This window comes from Leopardus geoffroyi, chromosome X (genome assembly GCF_018350155.1).
Source record: "Leopardus geoffroyi isolate Oge1 chromosome X, O.geoffroyi_Oge1_pat1.0, whole genome shotgun sequence".
In the NCBI taxonomy this organism is placed as follows: Eukaryota; Metazoa; Chordata; class Mammalia; order Carnivora; family Felidae; genus Leopardus; species Leopardus geoffroyi.
This window is the reverse complement of record NC_059343.1, coordinates 121082983-121103081: the sequence shown is the minus strand read 5'-3', so window position 1 is coordinate 121103081 and position 20099 is coordinate 121082983. Positions and strand designations below refer to the sequence as shown.

Below are 20099 nucleotides of genomic sequence, written 5' to 3'. Positions count from 1 at the left end.
GTTTCATAAGTACATAATGGGGGTTTACCTGGCATTTCCACTAAACCACCGCATGAATTTAGGGTGGTCGCTTCTCTTACTGGGGCCTCAGTTTTCACGTCAGCAGAGTAGAGCTGAAGTACATGATCTCAGAGTTCCCATCCAACTCAAATAGTTGGTGATTTGTTGATTTTTGACTAAAATTGGGTAAATTAATGCATGCAGTTTTTACTTTGTATCTAGAGAGACGAAGTAATTTTTCTGACAAGAAATTCAACATATCAATGCTGTCATGTTGCTACTTTTACAGTTTTTTTTTTATTAAGACCTTTTATTAACAGGTGCTTGCCATTTTTTGACTTTTTTGAAAAAATCAAGTTGTGATCTTTTATTACAAATTAAAAATGAGGTTCCTGGGGCGCCTGGGTAGCTCAGTCGGTTAAGCATCCGACTTCAGCTCAGGTCATGATCTCAACGTGGATGCGAGCCCCACATCAGGCTCTGTGCTGACAGCTCAGAGCCTGGAGCCTGCTTCAGATTCTGTCTGTCTGTCTGTCTCTCTCTCTGCCGCTCCCCCACTCATGCCCTGTCTCTCTCTCGCTCAAAAATTAACATTAAAAGTGAGATTCCTAAAAATCTCACCTTGATCAGGTATGAAACAATTGAAAAATCGTTAAAGGTATATTGAGGAAAAAAACCCAGCCTTACCAAAAAGAGACCTCTTTAGGCAAAAATAATTAAAACTCCATGTGCATAGATAATGCAGATAGTTCTATTTATCTGGTCAGTGGGCAAGAAGCAAGCCCTTAAGGTCTTCAGGTCCAATCTTTCGTTCATTTCTTATCGCTGGAATTTCATATCCGTTTCTCCTTGTTGGATGACTAAACAGGATGACGGTAGCAATGGTAAACCAGGATTTACTCAGCCCCGGCCTCCTCAGCCTCAGAAGAGGACAGATCCTCAGCTGGGGGACCCGCTGCTTTTGTGTCTTTGGCACCTTGTGCTTTAGCGTTCTCTGGGCGATCGCGTGGGTGATCAAAATTATGGCGGTACGGATGTTAAGGTGACTGCTCACCTTCACTCTCATCGCCTTGATCTTCCTTATCTTCTTCACTGCCGTCCTCTCTAAGCTGACTTTGGCAAGGAGGACCCCGTGGGTCAACAGCCCCGAAACATATCCTGTCTCACTGGTCTACCTCGTTCTCTTGCACCCTGGTGGTGAACATCCTGCATCACCTCTTCCCGCACAGGAGGGTCGGAAGACTGTGGCCCACGTCCACACGGTCTCCGCACGTAGTAAGGTGCAAACCATCTGCTGCGGTGGGGTCGGCGCTGTGAGGGCCTGGCCTTCGGGAGCACTCTCGGATGCCTCGTTCTTTTCCCCACACTCACTCTTCCGGTAATTGTGCCGGGAATCGCGTGGAGGTCCCCTGCCACGTGGAGAGTGCCCATAATGCTTACGACCCGCTGCAATACTCACTGCCTTGCACTGGGCCCGCTCCACCCTGGCCCGTGACATTCGCTGCCTCTGCACCCCCTTTCTCCTTCAGCGTCCAACTCCACAGTCTCTCCGTCCCCTACACTGTGAGGTACTTCCTGGGGTAATTCTTTATGGCACTTCTGTATCTCCGTTGGTGTCATTCCTGTTGATGAAACCATATCCGTTTCCTACACGGGACCATCTTCCCAAAACCTTGGTCGAGATGACGCTCCCGTCCCCCCCGGCAGGCACCTCAGAGGTGAGGCCCCCCAGCCTCTGTTCCCTTCGCTGCTGAGCCTGGTGCCGGGCTCGGTGTCTCGGTGAGGGTGGGGGCGGCTGCGGGGGGGTAGGCCTCTCTGCTCAAGGTTAAGGTGATGATGACTGGGGCCGGCTGCCAAAGCTGCGGCCCCTCCCAGGCGTGATGGTAACTGAGCCAGGCCTATGCGGCTGCTCAGGGCTCTCCGGGGTCCGCTCTCTGCTCCCGCTACCGATCCAACTCGGTTCTTAGGCTTTTTAAACTTCACTTCTTCGAATGAGCTTAATGCACTTTGACACTTCTTAGACTTTAATATCTTTGAAGCTGTCTCGGCTTTATTTCATTAATTCTCACCATGTTTGTTTAAGCACAGGTGGTGGGAAGGTTATTCTCTTTGTTTCGCCGATGAAAAAACAAGGCGGGCTAACTTACGTTCTTTAAGGCTTTGGGGGATTAAAAAGGAGCATAAGGACGAGGACTGGGCCGACATAATAAAGAGGAGGACGGAAAGAAAAGGAGACCCTGGCAACTGAAGTTGGGTATGGGATGTGGGAACAGAACAGAGTGTATCTGGGGCCTGTTGCCAGGGAGCCACTTGACAGTAAGAGTAAGAGGTAGTCAGCAGGAGTGGTCAGATTGATCGTGATTCCGTTTGCCCAGCCCAGACTGTGAGAACTTTTCTAGGAATTAGATGCTAACTGTGAAGGTGGACCTCATAAGTTTTCTAACCTAGCATTTTACCCTATACCTAATTTTCCTCTGAAAGCTCGAAAGCAACAATGACTCCTAACTCTTAGGGTGCTTGGTATTTTATACGCAGTATCTTGGTTAAATGTTCATGGGCAGATACTATTAGTGTGTTCCTATTACAGCAGCTAAGGAAGCTGGACTTTTGGGCCGGGTCACATGGCCTGTAAATTGTGAAGCTAGCGCTGGAGTCGACACCCGCCCCCAACGTAAGTCTGCACTTGGCAAAACTGTGCTCTAATGCTTCTCCAATGACTGATATTCAAACAGCGGGTATAGTCCTATCATTTTTGCCTGCACACCTAATTGCTTTATAAAAATACGTTTCAATTGCTTCATGAGAATTTTGACACTTCTCTCACTTGGTCTACCTAGTTAGAAATACGTGGTTTGTTTTCTTTCTATGAAAACAGAAAGAACAGAACTCTATTGCAATTCGTTTCAACCAGTATGTAGGGAGGCCTCATTTGTACCGTTTAATATGCAGAAGACTTGACATATGAAGATAAATGATACAGTTTCAATCTTCAGAGCATGTATAGCAATTGAAATAGGCCCATCTCTTGGGCAGGGCAATGTGGGTGGTCGTGCTATGTCCCATGCATTTGCAGTGACAGCCTGGATGTTGCACTTTGATGCGTTTTGTGTATCCCAGAGATCCTATGAAACATACCTACCTACAGAGTGGCTTCCTTCTACAAATGATTTTCCCAGGCAGCCTTCACGGGTTGTTTCCCCAGGGCCACAACTATTTCTAGTGATGGCCATGGAGACATGTAATAAATAACCAGCTGGCAAAGCTCTGAGTCAGTGCAGAGGAAGGACTATTTGTATGTATTCCAGACGTGTGAAAATGATAGTAGAAAAGACTGAGACTTCAAGGGTACATAGTCTTCAAGCTGGCAAGAAATGGTTATTGATGGGGAGACAAGTATAGGTGGAAAGACCAAAGCCATGCTATGGAAGTGTAAGAGGTATGACGAAAGCAGATTTCTTAAGTTCTGCATTGCCACGAACAGGCACTTAAATTTTGATATGGACAAAATGGAAAGATAGCAATCAATGCACACATTACAGTTCTGAAGGCTGGGATCAGTGTGTAGGTAATAGTTTTCTATAATCCAGTGGTTTCCAAAATGTGGTTCACAGAACACTTGAGTTCTAAGGAGTCTTCTCGTTGGCCACCCATGTCATGTTAATATTTACACAGTCAGTCCTATCTTAATATTTACAAAGTCGGTCCTACCTAGGGTTAAAATAATGCATGCATGGAACTGACAGTATTTCATAGCAACACACGCACAAGAGCTTGATGAAAAGGTAAGATAAATTATTCAAAAGTTATAGAAATTAAAACCTTCTTATGCAATTTACTTAAACTTTAAATAATTTTTAGAAGCATGAACTGTGGATGTCAAGTAATATTTCCATTGTTGCCTAAAGGTATATTCTTAAGAATTGCAAAGCATTCTTTGTTTCAAAAGTCTGTGGCAACAGACAAGATTGATATCAAACTGAATAATTCATCAGCTAAACTTTGCACATAGCCATTAGCAGTAATTCTGATGAGGATGCATACAGGGAACTTGTTCAAACTTTTCTCCTAAGTTTAGCGTTGAACTTAAACTGTTCCTGATTCAGATTTCATATGTTTGTCAAGAGATTCAACCTCCTTACTGAAGAAAAATCTAAGGAGGCTCATACACTTGAGAAGATGTCCAATATTTCCCTTTCCATATGAAATATACATGGATTAAAAATGTTTGGTGCTATATATTTAATGGATTAAAAATGTTTGGTGCTATATATTTAACTTTATCCAGATTCTTCTTATAAAAGTACATCTTGAATCCCCAAATGTTAATATCTAATTTTTGGCCCATAGAGGAAGCTTAAGAAATATGTATTGGGGTGCCTGGGTGGCTCGTCGGTTAAGCATCTGACTTCGGCTCAGGTCATGGTCTCACGGTTCATGAGTTCGAGCCCCGCGTCGGGCTCTGTGTTGACAGCTCAGAGCCTGGAGCCTGCTTCAATTCAGATTCTGTGTCTCTCTCTCTCTCTCTGCACCCCCCCCCCACCACACACACACTTGTGTTCTGTCTCTCTCTCTCTCTCTCTTAAGAATAAGTAAAACACTAAAAAAATTTTTAAAAATATGTATTGAATATATATAGTTCTACAGCAATCTGCCTTTATATACAGTCACAATCTCCACACAACATTTCTGAGAAGCACAGAAATAAGAAATATTAATTTCCTCATTTAGAGATGAGGGTATTAAGGCCCAAAGTGCTTGAATTATTATCCTAAATTCACATGAATATTTTAGTGTTAGAACCGACATAGCATGCAGGTTACCAAATCCAAGTCCAATGCTCTTATGTCAAGTCAGACTGTATTATGTGATTCATATTATCAGTTCTTCAAAAATACTTTGAGGCATTTCTCTATAGAAGCTAACATATAAAAAACTGTAACAGAAATAAAAAAGAATAAGATCATAAATATACATGAAGTCATAAGCTAATCCATATCCTGTGGTCAAGAATTTACTGTGGATCTAAATTTCCTTGCAGCGAAGTAGAAAGTTATATAATTTGTATCATTTGACAAATGGAAAAGAACAGGTAATGTGATATCGTGTCACCACCTTGCTAAAAACTCTCCCGATGGCTTTTCATTGCACTTATAGATAATTCAAAATTCACATCATAGCCCACAAGGCACAGAATACTCTGGCTCCCGTTATTTTTCTATTCTCATCAATTATTACTTTCCTCATTGTTAACTATGTTCTAATCTCTTGGTTCTGTCGACATGCCACATTTATTTCCCACCTTCAAGTCTTTGGACTCACTATTCAATACAGTGGCAATACTGCTCCTCACAGATCTTCACATGACTAGTTCCTTCTTATTATCCAGGTCCTAGGTCAAAAGTCTTAGTTTCTCATTATTCAAGAGTCAGAGAAACTATACTTGACCATCTTATCCAAATTAATCATTTTCCCAGCTATTCCCTGGTTAATTATCATAGCCTACTTATTTATAGTACATGGCCCTCTCTGAAATTTTCGTGTTTATTAATTTTTGTTCACTTCTCTTCTTGCCCTCCAACTAGAATAAAAATTCCACAAGAGCAAGAAACTCATGTGTGCCCCCAACACAATTGGATCTCCAGCACCAAGGACAGAGCCAATCAGGCATTCAATTGAAAATCGATGTGAAAGTCATTGAGCGGGATGAACTTTCCTTAAAACTTCATCCTAAAACCTCACAAACTCTTACAAAGCCTTTGAAAACATGATGCACTATGGCTTTAGCATCTACTTTTAGATTATGCAGCAGTCACCAATGAGACGAGGTAGAATAAAGAGAGAGTCCATTGCAGAACTTTGAGTAAAACTAATATGAAATGGAAGACCAACAAAATAAGAGCCTTTGAAGGAGAGTAACATGAAATGTCCAGAAAGAGGGAAAAAACAGCGAGGTTAGTGTTACAAAATGAAAGTGACAAGAAGGTATTTCAAAGCAGGTCATGAATAGTATAGATGCCAGAAAAGTATTCAATGAAATTTTCAACAAAGCTACTAGTGGTAACCTTGGCAAAAGCAAATTCAGGGGAGTGGCAGCGGTGATGATGCAAGTCAGAGCACAGTGGATTAATGAGAGAATGTAACATGGAATTTCAACATAAAAAATAGATGCCATGGTTTTGTGCTGGGCATTTCTGGAGTAGATTTGTATTTATTTGATTTGACCTCTTAAAGAATCTCAATTTAGCTGTACTCAAGTGTCTTAGAGGAGCACTGCCTTCTGATGAGATACTGAATTGGATATTTGCAAATAAATTGGATTTTTCCCCACTAGCCAGGCTTTTAAATATTTGAATACCTACATATTGTACACCTTAAATTTTCTCTTCTGCAGGCTAAATATTTATAGATTCTCCAACCATGCCCACTTATGACCTGGCTTCGGAGCCTTTACTTGCCTGTTTAAGGTCCTGTGACCACTCTAGTTTGTCAATGTCATCCTACAATGTGATTTCTAGAAATATTTAAGGACATCACTCACCTTTTCAATGCTTGTAATAGTTCCTCATTGCCCCATTCATTCTGACTTCTAAGACCTTCAACATTGACTTTAACAAATATTCTTAGGCATTATCTCCATTTCCCTACATTATTTACAATACACATCTAGACCAGGGGTCAGCAAACTTTTTCTGTGAAGCGCCAGATAGTAAATATGTTTGGCTTTGCAAACCATATGTTCTCTGTTACAGCTACTCAATATGTCATAAACAGTACAATATATAATAACTGTACAATAGACAATACATTAATGAATGACTCTGGCTGAGTTCCAGTAACACTTCATTGGGGAAAAAAAGTCAGCAGGCTGAATTTGGGCCTTGAGCCATAATTTGCCAACCCATGTTCTAGACAAACAAAATGCCTTGTTCATGCTCTCCACCAGCCCCTAACCTCCCCCTTCCCCCAATTAGTGAAAGTAAAGGCAATGCTGATAGAACCAAAAGACTCAAGTACAGCAGTTCGTATGAGAGGAAAAGTTTTTCCTTCTTCCACATTATTCTGGCGTGAGTGGGCCAGATTGGTTCCTAACTCTGTTTTGCAAGATCATTCATTCGGTACCTGAGCTCTTTCTTGCTAAAGGCAGCGGGTGATTGGCAACTCCGAGTAATACACAGGCACCAGTACTGTATGTCTTGTTGATCACTTCCCCTAGAGCAATAGGCTTATATTATCCTTGTTTTAGCTTAAAATCTATTGAAAAAGGTAGTTTTGCCAAATGTTTTGACCCTACATCAAATGGGGTTCACTTTCCAAGCCTACCACCTCTTTTCCTACCCATGAAGCCATTGACTCACACGTTAGATTTTTGTTGTGGTGGTTCCTCTCTTCTGATACCAACTTCTACAGTAGAGTAGGGTAGTGTGTGTTAAATTGACCAAAACATGGGGAAAAACAACATATTAAAGGTTAATTTCTCATATGTTAACTGTCCAGGGTGGTTCTGGGCTGTTGAAAGAGACTCTGCTCCACAGTCATTAACAGACCTAGGGTGATGGCCACCCTGCGACATTCAACGTGTGGCTTCAAAGTGCATCTGGGTGGTTGTCATAAGTTTATTGGAAGAGGAAAGGAACAAGGAAGAACTCATATAAAAAAAAATCTTTATGATCCAGGACATGATTTTCTCTCATGTTACACTGACTATAATTCTGTCATATGGCCATACTTAATTGCAAGTGAGGCTGAGAAATGTAGTTCAGCTATATGCCTAGGAGGAAAACAAAAATGAATTATGGTAAATAGTCATTAGTTTCTGTACACCATCTGTCAAGACTCTGCAGTATTGTTCCATTCATGATTTCCTCACTTACTCTCATTTTCTCTTTTGTATGAATCTCTACAGTTCTTTTTGTATGCTCTTCATGACACACAGACTTCTCTACCTGAAATGCAGATACTGGTGGGCCTGAATTTGATGGTTATTAAAGACAGGAACACTGGAACTCTGCCTTCTGGCCTGCAGCACTGGAATCTGGAATTGCAGCCAGTGACCCGGTGGCAGAGCACAGCAGAAAGACAGATTAGGCTTTGTGTGTCTGACTCATCTTCGTATCACTTACTCCCAGCATACGGCATTGAAATAAATGGAAACGCAATTAGCGTGGTTGAAATCACACCTTATCATCTCCCACTTCTCTTGGGCTTTATTTAAATCTTACGATTTTACTTCCAACCTGTAGTACACTCTTCTTTGGGTAATTCTCCGATTCATAGTAATTCCCCCTTCCCTTGGAAAAACCTCAGTACAGAGAGGAAACCAGTACAAATAATTAGGTGAATTTTCAATCTGAAACTATAGTTGGCTGTTCCATAGACTAAATAAAATTATTTCTACAGGACATTTGGGCACATTGAAACAGAGACCAGGAGTGTTCAGAGCCAAATCATGTTAATGACAGAATATTAGGGAGAAGATCCACCATTTTCTGCTGTTGAAGTTCCAGATCCACCCTAATTCCAGCCCTTTGTGTGCCTTGGCTATTAAAAATCTTTCTTCAAAACTGTGAAATACAACAGTACCCTTTCAGTGTACTTGACATTTTGTTAAAACACTAAAATTAGTTTCCTCTGCTCGCTACTAAAAGAAACTTGTTATTACCATGTCACTGTTAGAGTTTTACTTTTCTGGGGTAGAGGGAAGTATAACGGTATTTGAGTCATTATTCTTTCTCTTAAGCACACGGTGACATCATACCTGTGCCATAAGCTATGGGCCCAAGCCATTCTAACTTGTCCCCACAGTTGTAACTTTCTTTGAGTCTGATATTTGTGTAGCTGGATTTTAGAACTCTAACATTTTTGTTCGTATGTTATTATTATTTGTTTTTGGATTTTGTTCATCGTTCCAGACTATTAAGGTCATTTCTAGTCGTGACAGGACACACAATGCAGCAGAGAATGCTAGCCCTCAGCAAGAAGTGTACTCTCCTCTTCCGCCTGAAACTTCTCTATACAACATCTCTTAGGGGTCCTGCGTCACTTGCAGGCCTGACCTGTAAAACCTCTTTTGTAATCCTCCACACTCTCTCCCTTGTCTCCTGGCTACATACAAATGATCCATTGGAGGACTCCAAAGCCCTAAAAAAAAAAACAGTGGAAAATTAGATTGAAAGAACCTAGGTCCTCAAAAGACTGCATCAAACAGATCTTGGTCTGCAGTTTGAAGAAAAAGTAAACTTGTCTGTATTAAGCCTTTGAAATGTAGGGATTATTTGTAACAGCTGTCAACTAACAAAAATCTGAATGTATATAAGGAAGGGCTATTCAAAAAGACGATTGCAATAAATAGAACATGCTGACCTCAGGATCTGCAAGTGTCTTAAAATCAAACAGTGGAAGGTCTTTAAAAAACGGGAAATGGTAAGAGGGCTGGTAGGAACTTTAGTGGGGGAGGAGGGAGGCAAGCAGTGAGGGTGGGAAGGTGGAAAACTCCAGGCACTTCAACAACAAAATCTGGTTCTGTAGTCAGCCAATTCATGGAATGAGCCACAAGGGAGGATGTCTGTATCTTGGTGCTTGCTTAAGCAGGGGCGAAACCAAAGTTCAGGGACCTGTGTGGAGGAGAGAAGCCTGACTAAAATTTGGTCAAGTAATGTGGAATTGTGAGTACATGGTCACAGTCTATCTTGACTAATCCAGTCTCTCTCCTCAGTTTCGTCAATCCTACTAACTCAGTCAACACGCCATCGGGGTGCTTACTAAACTCCATATTGTTCCTACTCTGGCCAGGCTCAGCCCCCTCTAACAACAGTAAGAGATTAGAGAGAGCTACTGTAGCACCAGACTTAGGAACCCAAACCTTTTGGTGAAAACCTCTCTAGAGAATGAATTCTTCCACCTCTCATTCAGGGTTACCTCCTCAGTATGATGCCACAGATAAGAAAAAGGGTAACATAGCTCACATTCATAAGAGAGAAAATGTACCGTGATAATGTAAGATGTTAACAAAAGGAAAAAACTGGGCAAGAGGATTACAGGTACTCTGTGCTATCTATGTAACATTTCTGTAAATATAAAACCATTCTAAAATGTAAACATTTCATGCTTCTGACAAATATTGAAAATAATAAGTGATGGCAAGGATGCAGGGGAAAGGGAGCATCCATACATTGCTGGTGGGAATGCAAAATTATACAACCACTTAGGAAGACAATTTGGCAGTTGCTAATAAGGTCAAACCTCCACTTACCGTATGGAACAGCAGTCCTACTCCTAGATATTACACCAGAAAAATCATCATTTATGTTCACTCCAAAACCTCTAAGGGAAAGTTTAAGGCAGCTTTACACATCATCACCAAAAGCTTTAAACAACTCCAATGGCAGGAATATACCATTAATACATACAACAGTATGGATAAATATCAAATGTGTTATCATAAGTGAAGACGGAAAAATTATATATACTCTATGATTCTATGTATGTGACTTTATATGTAGACACAGATAATAGATGAGAGGTCTCCCTGGACTTGGGGGTATTGGGATGGGTTACAAAAGAGCGACATGGGAGGATTTGGAGACGTGATGGAACTGTTCTGTATCATGAGCATGGTAGTGGTTACATAAGTGTATACATTTGTCAAAACCTGTAGAACTGAACCCCAAAAGAGTATGACCCTGTGTAATTTTATTATTTTTTAAATGTTTATTTATTTATTTTGAGAAGAGAGAGAAAGAGCATGAACAGGGCAGGGGCAGCAAGCGAGGGAGAGAAAGAATCCCAAGCAGGCTCTGTGCTGTCAGTGCAGAGCCCAGTGCAGGGCTCAATCCCATGAACCGTGAGATCACGACCTGAGCAGATGCTCAACCGACTGAGCCACCCAGGGACCCCCTACCCTGTGTAATCTTAAATGTATGGATGACAAAATAAACACTGAAAGGAAAAGGGTGGGATATGATATGCAGCAAATTCTAATCAAAAGAAACCTGATAAAATTGATATTACATAAGATGAAGGCCAAAAAGACCCCTACGATAAAAATTACGTATATTCTGTCCTTAAAGCAAATCTCAACAAATATAGAGAATAAAAACATCCGAATAAAATTCTCTGACCAATTACGCTAGAAATTAATAACAAAAGAGTAGCCATAAAATTCCCATATGTTTTAAAATTTAAACAGTGCACATCTAAATAACTCATTAACAAAAAGAAAATAACTGCATTTAGGTAGTATTTTACCATACATGACAATGCAAATCAGATGTATTAAAACATGTAGAACACAGCTAAAGCAGTAATCAAAGAAAAACTTATAGATTTAAATACTTCTATTAGAAGCGAAAGCCTGAAAATCAACAATATTATGTGAATCTTCATCTTACATAAGAGAAAAGAACAGCAAAATATGGGGTGCCTGGGTGGCTCAGTCGGTTAAGCATCTGACTCTTGATTTCTGCTCAGGTCATGGTCCCTAGTTCATGAGATTGAGCCCTATGTCAGGCTCTGTGCTGACAGTGCAGACCTGCTTGGGATTCTCTCTCTCTCTCTCTCTCTCTCTCTCTCTCTCTCAAAATAAATAAATTTTAGAAAAAAGAAAAAGAAAATAATAGCAAAGTAAACCTAATGAGAATAGAAGAAAAATAATAAAGGAACCAATATCAGTGAAATAGAGACGATCAAACGGAAAGATTCTACCTAGAAATTGCTAAAATGACCAACCTCTGGTCATTTAAAATGACCTATTGAAAAACAAGGAAAAGATACAAAGAAATGTCAGGAATGACGGGATGTCAAGATGTGGAAGACTCAATACTAGAAAGATGCTGCTTCTCACCCATTTCATCAATGGATACAACCCTTATCCCAATCAAAATCCTGGAAGGTTTTTTGAGCAACTGGGCTTATCATCAAAAGTCTCATTTAAGAAACACGTAGCGCTTCAAGAATGGAAAATTACGATCTCAAAAGTGAAGTGCAAGATGCAAGAGGAATGCTTATCAAAGAAAATGTTAACCATGTGTGTAAATCTACACAGAAACTGTTAGTACAAAAAATAGTGTCCTGTTTGGGGGATATAAAGATTATAGCTGAAATAGTAAACATTTTGTCGTTGTGAAAAAGGAAATTTTCACTGAATTTTGACCATGTACATGTGGACTTGGTTCCTCTGAGCCTGGAGAGAGTATGATAGCAAATAACTGAAGCCTCAGAAAAAAAAAAAAAAAAAAAGAATCAGAGCAAGGGCTTCTAGAAAAACTATTTAGAATGAATGGAAAAACAGCCAGTGAACATATAGCCGTACCATGTAGACTCAGTAAAAAGATTCAGGAATCATTCATAGGTTTGCCCCTGAGCTCCACTAAATCCCGAAGATCTTCAACTGGCAAGACAAAGACTTGTTCCAACTAAACAACCACTTTGCCTTGTGGAATTATGGTTTTCTTCCTTTGCCTTTTGTCATGCAAAGAGTTCATGGACATATACCCCAAGCACCACTTGGCGCAGAAATAACGTAGAGCTCATGGGAAAAAAAAACTTCTAAGTAGATAAATAGTATACATCACGCAGTACTCCAAACATTCATTACTCCATACCCAGAAGGCATATAGATGTTCTGTTTGCACCAGGTCTAAAGTTCCAACAGGACGGAAGCTTACTTTTATTATTATTATTATTATTATTATTATTATTATTATTATTAATTTTTTGACCCCCTTCACCTATGTTTCCGCCAATCTGTTCTTTGTATTTATGAGCTTGTTATTTGTTTTTTAGATTTTATACATAAGAAAGATCATGCAGTATTTGTCTTTCTCTGTCTAACTTATTTCACGTAACATAATGTCCTCAAGGTCCATGCATGTTGTTGCAAGCGGCAAGATTGCAAATGAGTAAGATTATTCAGCCATATCCAGTCAAAACCACAATGAGGGGCACCTACATGGCTCAGTCAGTTAGTTAAGTGTCAGACTCTTGATTTCGGCTCAGGTCATGATCTCCCGGTTTGTGAGATCCAGTCCCGCGTCAGGCTCTGCGCTGACTCATGAGCCTGCTTGGGAGTCTCTCCCTCTCTCTCTCTCTCTGCCCCCTCCCCACTGGTGTGCAAGTGCACATACATGCATTCTCCCCCTCTCTCAAAATAAATAAATAAATAAACATTGAAAAAAAACCCACAATGAGCTATCACCGCACCTCACACCTGTCAGAACAGCAAAAATAAAAAACACAAAAATAGTAAGTGTTGGTGTGAATGTGCAGAAAAGGGAACCCTCGTGCACTGTAGGTGGGAATGCAAGCTGGGGAAGCCACTGTGGAAGAGGGTATGGAGGTTCCTCAAAGAATGAAAAATAGAAATACCATATGATGTAGTAATTGCACTACTGGGTGTTTACCCAAAGAATATGAAAACACTCATCAAAATGTTACATGCACCCCTATGTTTATAGCGGCATTATTTACAACAGCCAAGTTATGGAAGCAGCCCAAATGTCCATTGACAGACGAATGGATAAAGATGTGGTATATACATGCAATGGAACCTTATTTAGCCATAAAAAATGAGATCTTGCCGTCAGCAACAACATGGACGGAGCTAGAGAGTATAATGCTAAGTGAAATAAGGCAGTCAGAGAAGGACAAATACCACGTGATTTCATTCATATGTGGAATTTAAGAAACAAAACAAACAAGCAGAGGGAGGAAAAAAGAGACAGAGAGACAAATTAAGAAATAGACTTTTAACTATAGAGGACAAGCTGATGGTTACGACAGGGGACGTGGGGGGAGGGTATGGGCGCAGTAGGTGAAGGGGATTAAGAGTACACATACTGGGACGCCTGGGTGGCTCAGTTGGTTAAGCATCCGACTCTTGATTTTGGTTCAGGTCATGACCCCAGGGTCATGGGTTCAGGCCCTGCACAGGGCTCTGTGCTAGCACAGGGCCTGCTTGGGATTCTCTCTCTCCCTCTCCCTCTGCCCCTCTCCTGCTAATGTGTTCTCTCTCTCTCTCAAAAAAAAAAATTGTTTTAATGAAAAAAAGAGTACACGTATCATGACGTGCACTGAGTAATGTAGAGAATTGTTGAATCACTATATTGTGAACCTGAAACTAATATAGCGCTGTGTTTTGACCATAGTAGAATTGAAATAAAATAAATAAAAATTAAAAGCGTAGAAATTTGCTGAAATCAAGGGAGAAAAAGTGAAATGAGAGAAATAAAACACCAGTTAAATAAAGACAAGGAAGTAAAGAAAACAAACAAGGAAAAGTTGTCAGATGACAAGATGGAAAATAAAATAGAAAAGCCAAATATATCGGTAATCACGCTAAACACAAATGGACTGATAATGGTGTAAGCAACACAATTTACAAGCTTACTCCTATACTCCCATATTAGGAAATTCATTATTTTCAAGCATATATGAAGCATTTATAAAAGTTAACTTCATATTAGGCTGTCAACCCCATCAACAAGTTTCAAAGTATGGTATCCAGTGTCATACACATCGTACTTTCCAACTATGACGCATTCCAATTAGAGATGTTATAAAAAGACAACCAAAACATACATTTGGAAATTTAAAAACACACTCATGTCAAAGACAAATTATGATGGAAATTAGGAAATACGTAAAAGTAGATAATACTGAAAAGACCAAATACAAAATAACCAAACGTGTTAGATGCAGCTAACGCGGCTCTTGCATTAAAAACAAAAATGGAAAGTGAAGAAACTAAAGAAGTTAGAAAAAGAATTTATAAATTCAAGTCAGGATAATAGAAATAATTTTTAAAATACAAAAACAAATATCTGAAATAGAACGTAGCCAAGAGATCAATGTGGCTGCAGTGAAAAGAGACGGGAGCGTCACTGAAAATGAAGCCAGAGAAGTGAGGGAGGAAAGGGAACCAGATGATTCAGAGCCTTTTAGGTCTCAGTGAAGACTGTGGCTTCTATTCTGAAGGAGCTGGGAAATCATGGGAGGGTTTTAAATCATGGGAGGGTTTTAAAAAGAGTAGTGACATGAGCTGATTGACATCCTAATTTGAGACTGGACTAAAGGAAGGCAAAAAAAATAAGGAGACCAGTCACGAGGTTACTACAATAATCCAGGGAGAGATAGTGGTGGTTTAATCCAAGTCAATGGCAGTGGGAATAGTTAGAAGTAGTCAAATCTAGGGGTGCCTGGGTGGCTCAGTCGGTTAAGCATCCGACTTCGGCTCAGGTCATGATCTCAGGGCTTGTGGGTTTGAGCCCCGCATCAGGCTCTGTGCTGACAGCTCAGAGCCTGGAGCCTGTTTCAGATTCTGTGTCTCCCTCTCTCTCCGCCCCTCCCCTGCTTATGTTCTGTCTCTGTCTCTCAAAAATAAATAAATAAAAACATTTTAAAACAAGTAGTCAAATCTAGAATATATTTCAGGATTGGAGGTGATAAGATTTATTAATGGACAATATACGGGGTGTGAGAAAGAGGTCAAGAATATGGCAAGATATTTTGACCTGAAGACTGAGGTTGTTATTAATTAAGATGAGAAAGACTGTGGGAGGAGTTGACATGGAATGTAATATGAAGAGTGTGGTTTGGTACATATTAAATTCCAGTTGTTATCAGATATTCAAATTAGGGTATCAAGTATGCAGTTGGAAGTCTAGGTTAGGATTCAGAAATATATTCTTTTTTTTCTTTTTTTTTTTTTCTTTTTTTTTTCGAGAGAGGGAGAGACACAGAGAATGAATAGGGGAAGAGCAGAGAGAGAGGGAGACACAGAATCGGAAGCAGGCTCCAGACTCCAAACTGTCAGCACAGAGCCCGAAGTGGGGCTTGAACCCACAAACAGTGAGATCATGACCTGAGCCAAAGTTGGACCCTCAACCGACTGACCACTCAGGCACCCCAGAAATACATCCTTTCTAACATGGCCAAGCCTTTACATATAACTTCAATATAAAGATTTGTGACTTAAATGACAAGCTAATTTATAATAACACAGCAATTAATTATGCTCATTCCCTTCTATTTTAGTGTATATACTCCAGGATCACAGTGGATTCTCACACTGAGGGAATATTTAGCCTTTTAACTCTTCTGACACAGGATCCGAGTATTTAACTTGAACAGGATGTTGAACTATGTTCCAAAACCTAGGTTTCGAAACAAGTTCTTAAAATTTTATCAATGGAAATTTTATGTTCCCACTTAGGTAGTTTTAACTGTTGGTTGAAATGGCACGTCCCAAGCTGGCAATTATTTTTGAAAATCTGAAATCTCTAAACACATTTTTAAATCAATTAGCACTCAGTAAATTGGTGCAAGTTATAGTTTTATGGTTAGTTTTTTGTTTTTTGTTTCTGTTTTTTAATTTAGATTCCATAGTTGTTTTCCTGCAAGGGGAGATTAAATACAATTGTTTTAAAATGGTTTCCCAAATTAAAAAAATAATAAACCAGACAATGCAAAAAACCTGTGACCAGTATAGGGCCTAACTATATTCAATGTTTTCTATTATTTGCACTCAGTCTCCTTCCTCTCTTTAGCCTCTTTTGTAAAGGTAGTCAATGAAAAATTCTCCTACCCATTATCCTCTGCCTCCCATTTTGAAAAGATGAGGCCTCAACACTTTTTTCCCCTTTTGTGCCTGGTGGTTCAACTTCAAAATATGATCAGAATTTGCCCTTTAGCCTTGACAGTCCCCGGAGCCCTAAATACTCTTCTAATTTCCCCCTCTCCTGTGAGGGCAAAATGACTTGTAAAAGGGTCAGGATGTGTTTCTAGACATCCGAAATTTTCCACGTGACTTTAAATGGAAGTCCTTAATTACTTGAAGCTTTGTCCAACTCTGCACCCAGTCAATTTTCTTCCTCAGATTCTGACCTTCCCCCATAATTCAACTAGAGCCAGGCAGTAAAATCTGTTTATTCCTTTCATGAAGATACTCCTCCTTCTATCCATCTGGGGACTGCCTCCCTGTAACCTCTGGGAAATAGAATACTTTCTTGGCCCATTAATAAGACAATTAGATACTGACCTATATGCTTTGCCCTTTGGAAAGATTCCATCCAATGTTGCCTGTACTTGGAGTTTTCCAAAGTGGTCACATTCTCTTTAGTCAAAGCTAGGAGGGCTCGGTCATCTATGAAAACAAGAGGGAAGACCACAGTTTCAGACAGTAAACTAACAAAGTCAGGAACACGGTAATCCAGCTGATCAAAATAACAAGAAGCAGTAGTTCTATTGTTTCATAATCTAGGTTCTCTGCCATGAATGGAATTGTGACTAGCAGTTAGACAGTACAGATCGTAGCAGGAAGGGAAACAAAAAGCAAATTTTACTTGAACTGCACCCTAGTCCTTCCCCTTGAGGAAGGCTTATGAAGAATGCATATGGCTTCCCACCACATTACCACTCATCACTGGCCCACAGTTTTGTCCATTATCATGTCATGAGCATGAAGGGAAGAAGTAACCAGGGAAACTTGGGGTAGCACATGTACTTTATCCATGATCAAAATGTCTTTTCTACCTAGTCGCCAACTACATTCCTTGCTCCTATCTACGGTGCATAAATACAGAAGAATAATGTATCTTCTTCTTTGTCTTGCCTGTGTCTTCATACCTTACTGACCAAAAAGTGTTTTTGTTAGTAAAGTCTTGGTTGTCTAACGTGGGTTATAAGCTTAGGAATCCCCCGGGCTTACACCAATGGGTTAACAAGGCATAAAGAAATACAAAATCATAAAATGCTCACACCTGAGTTTGGGTAAACCAGATTGTCACTCCAAGAATAGGGAGGTGCAAAGACACCCTGAGGATATGGAGGCACAAAGGTGCCAGGAATAGGGAGGTGCAAAGGCACCCCAAAATAGATAGGGGGCAGAGCCCCCAAAATAGAGAGGGAGAGGCAAAGGCCTAAAATAGGAATGGGTGCAAAGGTGCCCAATACACAGGTATATGAAATAAACAATAATAGATATTCAGGGTGGAAGCTCCCCCAATTTAGTACAATGGCAGAAAGCTGCTTTCACAGGAGGATAGGACCAGGTTAGGTAAACTGGTGAATTGAACTACGGGCCTCTGTGCTGCATGCAAAGCAGCCCAGAGTGGAGATGGTTAACAAAAGAAATGGTGCCTTGTCAACCCTGAGGTGACTCCCCCTATCTGTCTCGTCCCCAAGGCTGGCTGAGATAAACAGAGGTGCTGTTTCATGTCTGCTGTAAACAACCTTCCTCCCGACAGCCCGGTGCCCAGATTTTGTCTTGTATTAACCCAAACCCCAAACAATGTATATCTTCAAAACCCCCCTCTTCCTTCATGTCCCCACGTTAATGTTCCCAGTTTCCTTGTCTCTTTGTACATGTCCATCATGTTTGTAAGCCTTCTGATCTTAATAAAACGAGGGCAAGGACCTTTATTCAGGGCTCTTGTCTTTTCCCGGACATTAGCCATCTCTCACTTTAATCCCGCGTCCACTCTTTTGCTGGCCAAAAGAGAACTTCAGACTTAGTCTACGACAGTCTAATTCCACTGATTTCATATACATTTTTACTAACACACAAAACATACTCAAACATTTTCAACCTCGTGATTGTACCACTTACCTGCCGATAAGATCTCACTACCTGCACTGCATATAATTACTGAACCTATACATTTTCTTTTTCCAGTAAAATAGTCTCTCCTTCTGTTCCATACTATAGACAGGGCCTAGGGTAGGCACCATAGGCTATGCTACATTTTATATCAATAACTTTAGTCATCCAGTGTATTTATTTAACCCATAACCAATCCACATAACTCTATTCCAATATAGCCCAAATTGAGCCATCTTTTTCATATCAACATGAAAAACTTGAGTAAACGCCTCCCTGAAATTCAGATCCAGTATATTTATTTTAAGAGTTATAAGGGAAAACACAAACGCTTACTCATCAGTCTTCAGTCAAAGAAAAATAATACTTGTCCCAGAGACTTGACGAGTGACCAGATTAAAGCAGGAGCCATGAGACATCAGAGAAGGAGACAGACGAAAGCTATTTTGGTGAAAGCATTGACAGGCCTGGAAATGGAGATGATGTGCATGTGTGGGCAAAGGACAAGGAAGAGTTCAAGATGATTTCCAGGTCTCTATCTCATGTGATGAGGTGCACTGTGGACTGTTATCTCTCAGTCCCCAAACAATACTGAAACTCAGTTATGCCCAGCGTGCTTTGTAGGCCCCAAATTCTGAATTTCAGCAGCCTCGTGTCTGTTTGTGTTCACATCCCAGCATGCTTGATCACAAAATGCACCCCCATTCATATGTAAGCTCAAAAACTCAATATTGCCAATAATTCTCCCAGTCTCTAACCCTGTGTTTCAGATGATGCCCCTTATTTAAGACTTGCCTATCTTCAAGATACCTCTGGTCATCCATAAGATGCCTTGGACTCAACATATTAATATCAATGGCCAACCTCAGAAAACATGAACGGCTGGGCAGAGGGCAGGCGCGGAATGATAATCCAGGATCTCCTTCTTCAGAATGCTGTGACTACCAATGTGTCTTTGTGTAATCACCAAATTTTAAAAAAGAGCAATAACAACAAGGCTTCCCAGTAAATTATGTCCCTTGTCATTGCAGCTATCAGTAAGCAGAACCGTCAACCTTAGTTCAATGAAGCAAGGGAGAAAATGACCTCTTTCAAACAGCCTGTCTTTTATCACTACATCAGGAAACATTGAAAGTGTTGAGCCACAAAAAATAACTACTTTTATGTTCAAATTATTTACCTAGCAGTTCACTGCCAAAAAAGGGGGCTATGTTAAACCACTTCTCACATACCCTCTAGATGTGCTCTATTATACATAGCTAAATGCTGACCAAAGAAGCATATAAAATTTTCAGTGTTTGTTAAATGGGAAGATGTTCCTTTGCACATAGCTTGTAAAACAATCTAGCCCTTTAAATGTCAATACAATAGCCACTAGTGACATACGGCTACTGAGCCCTCGAGATGTGACAAGTCTATATTAAGATGTGCCGTAAATGTAAAATGCATGGCATATTTTGAAGAAAAATTATGAAAAAGGAATGTAAAATATCTTGTCGTTTTTATA

General features: G+C 40.2%; 1 pseudogene; it reads right to left on the bottom strand.

Annotated features, from left to right (window-relative positions):
* Positions 1-750: 750 nt before the first annotated feature.
* On the bottom strand, positions 751-2205 carry LOC123594471 (annotated as a pseudogene).
* Between the last annotated feature and the right edge of the window lie 17894 nt (positions 2206-20099).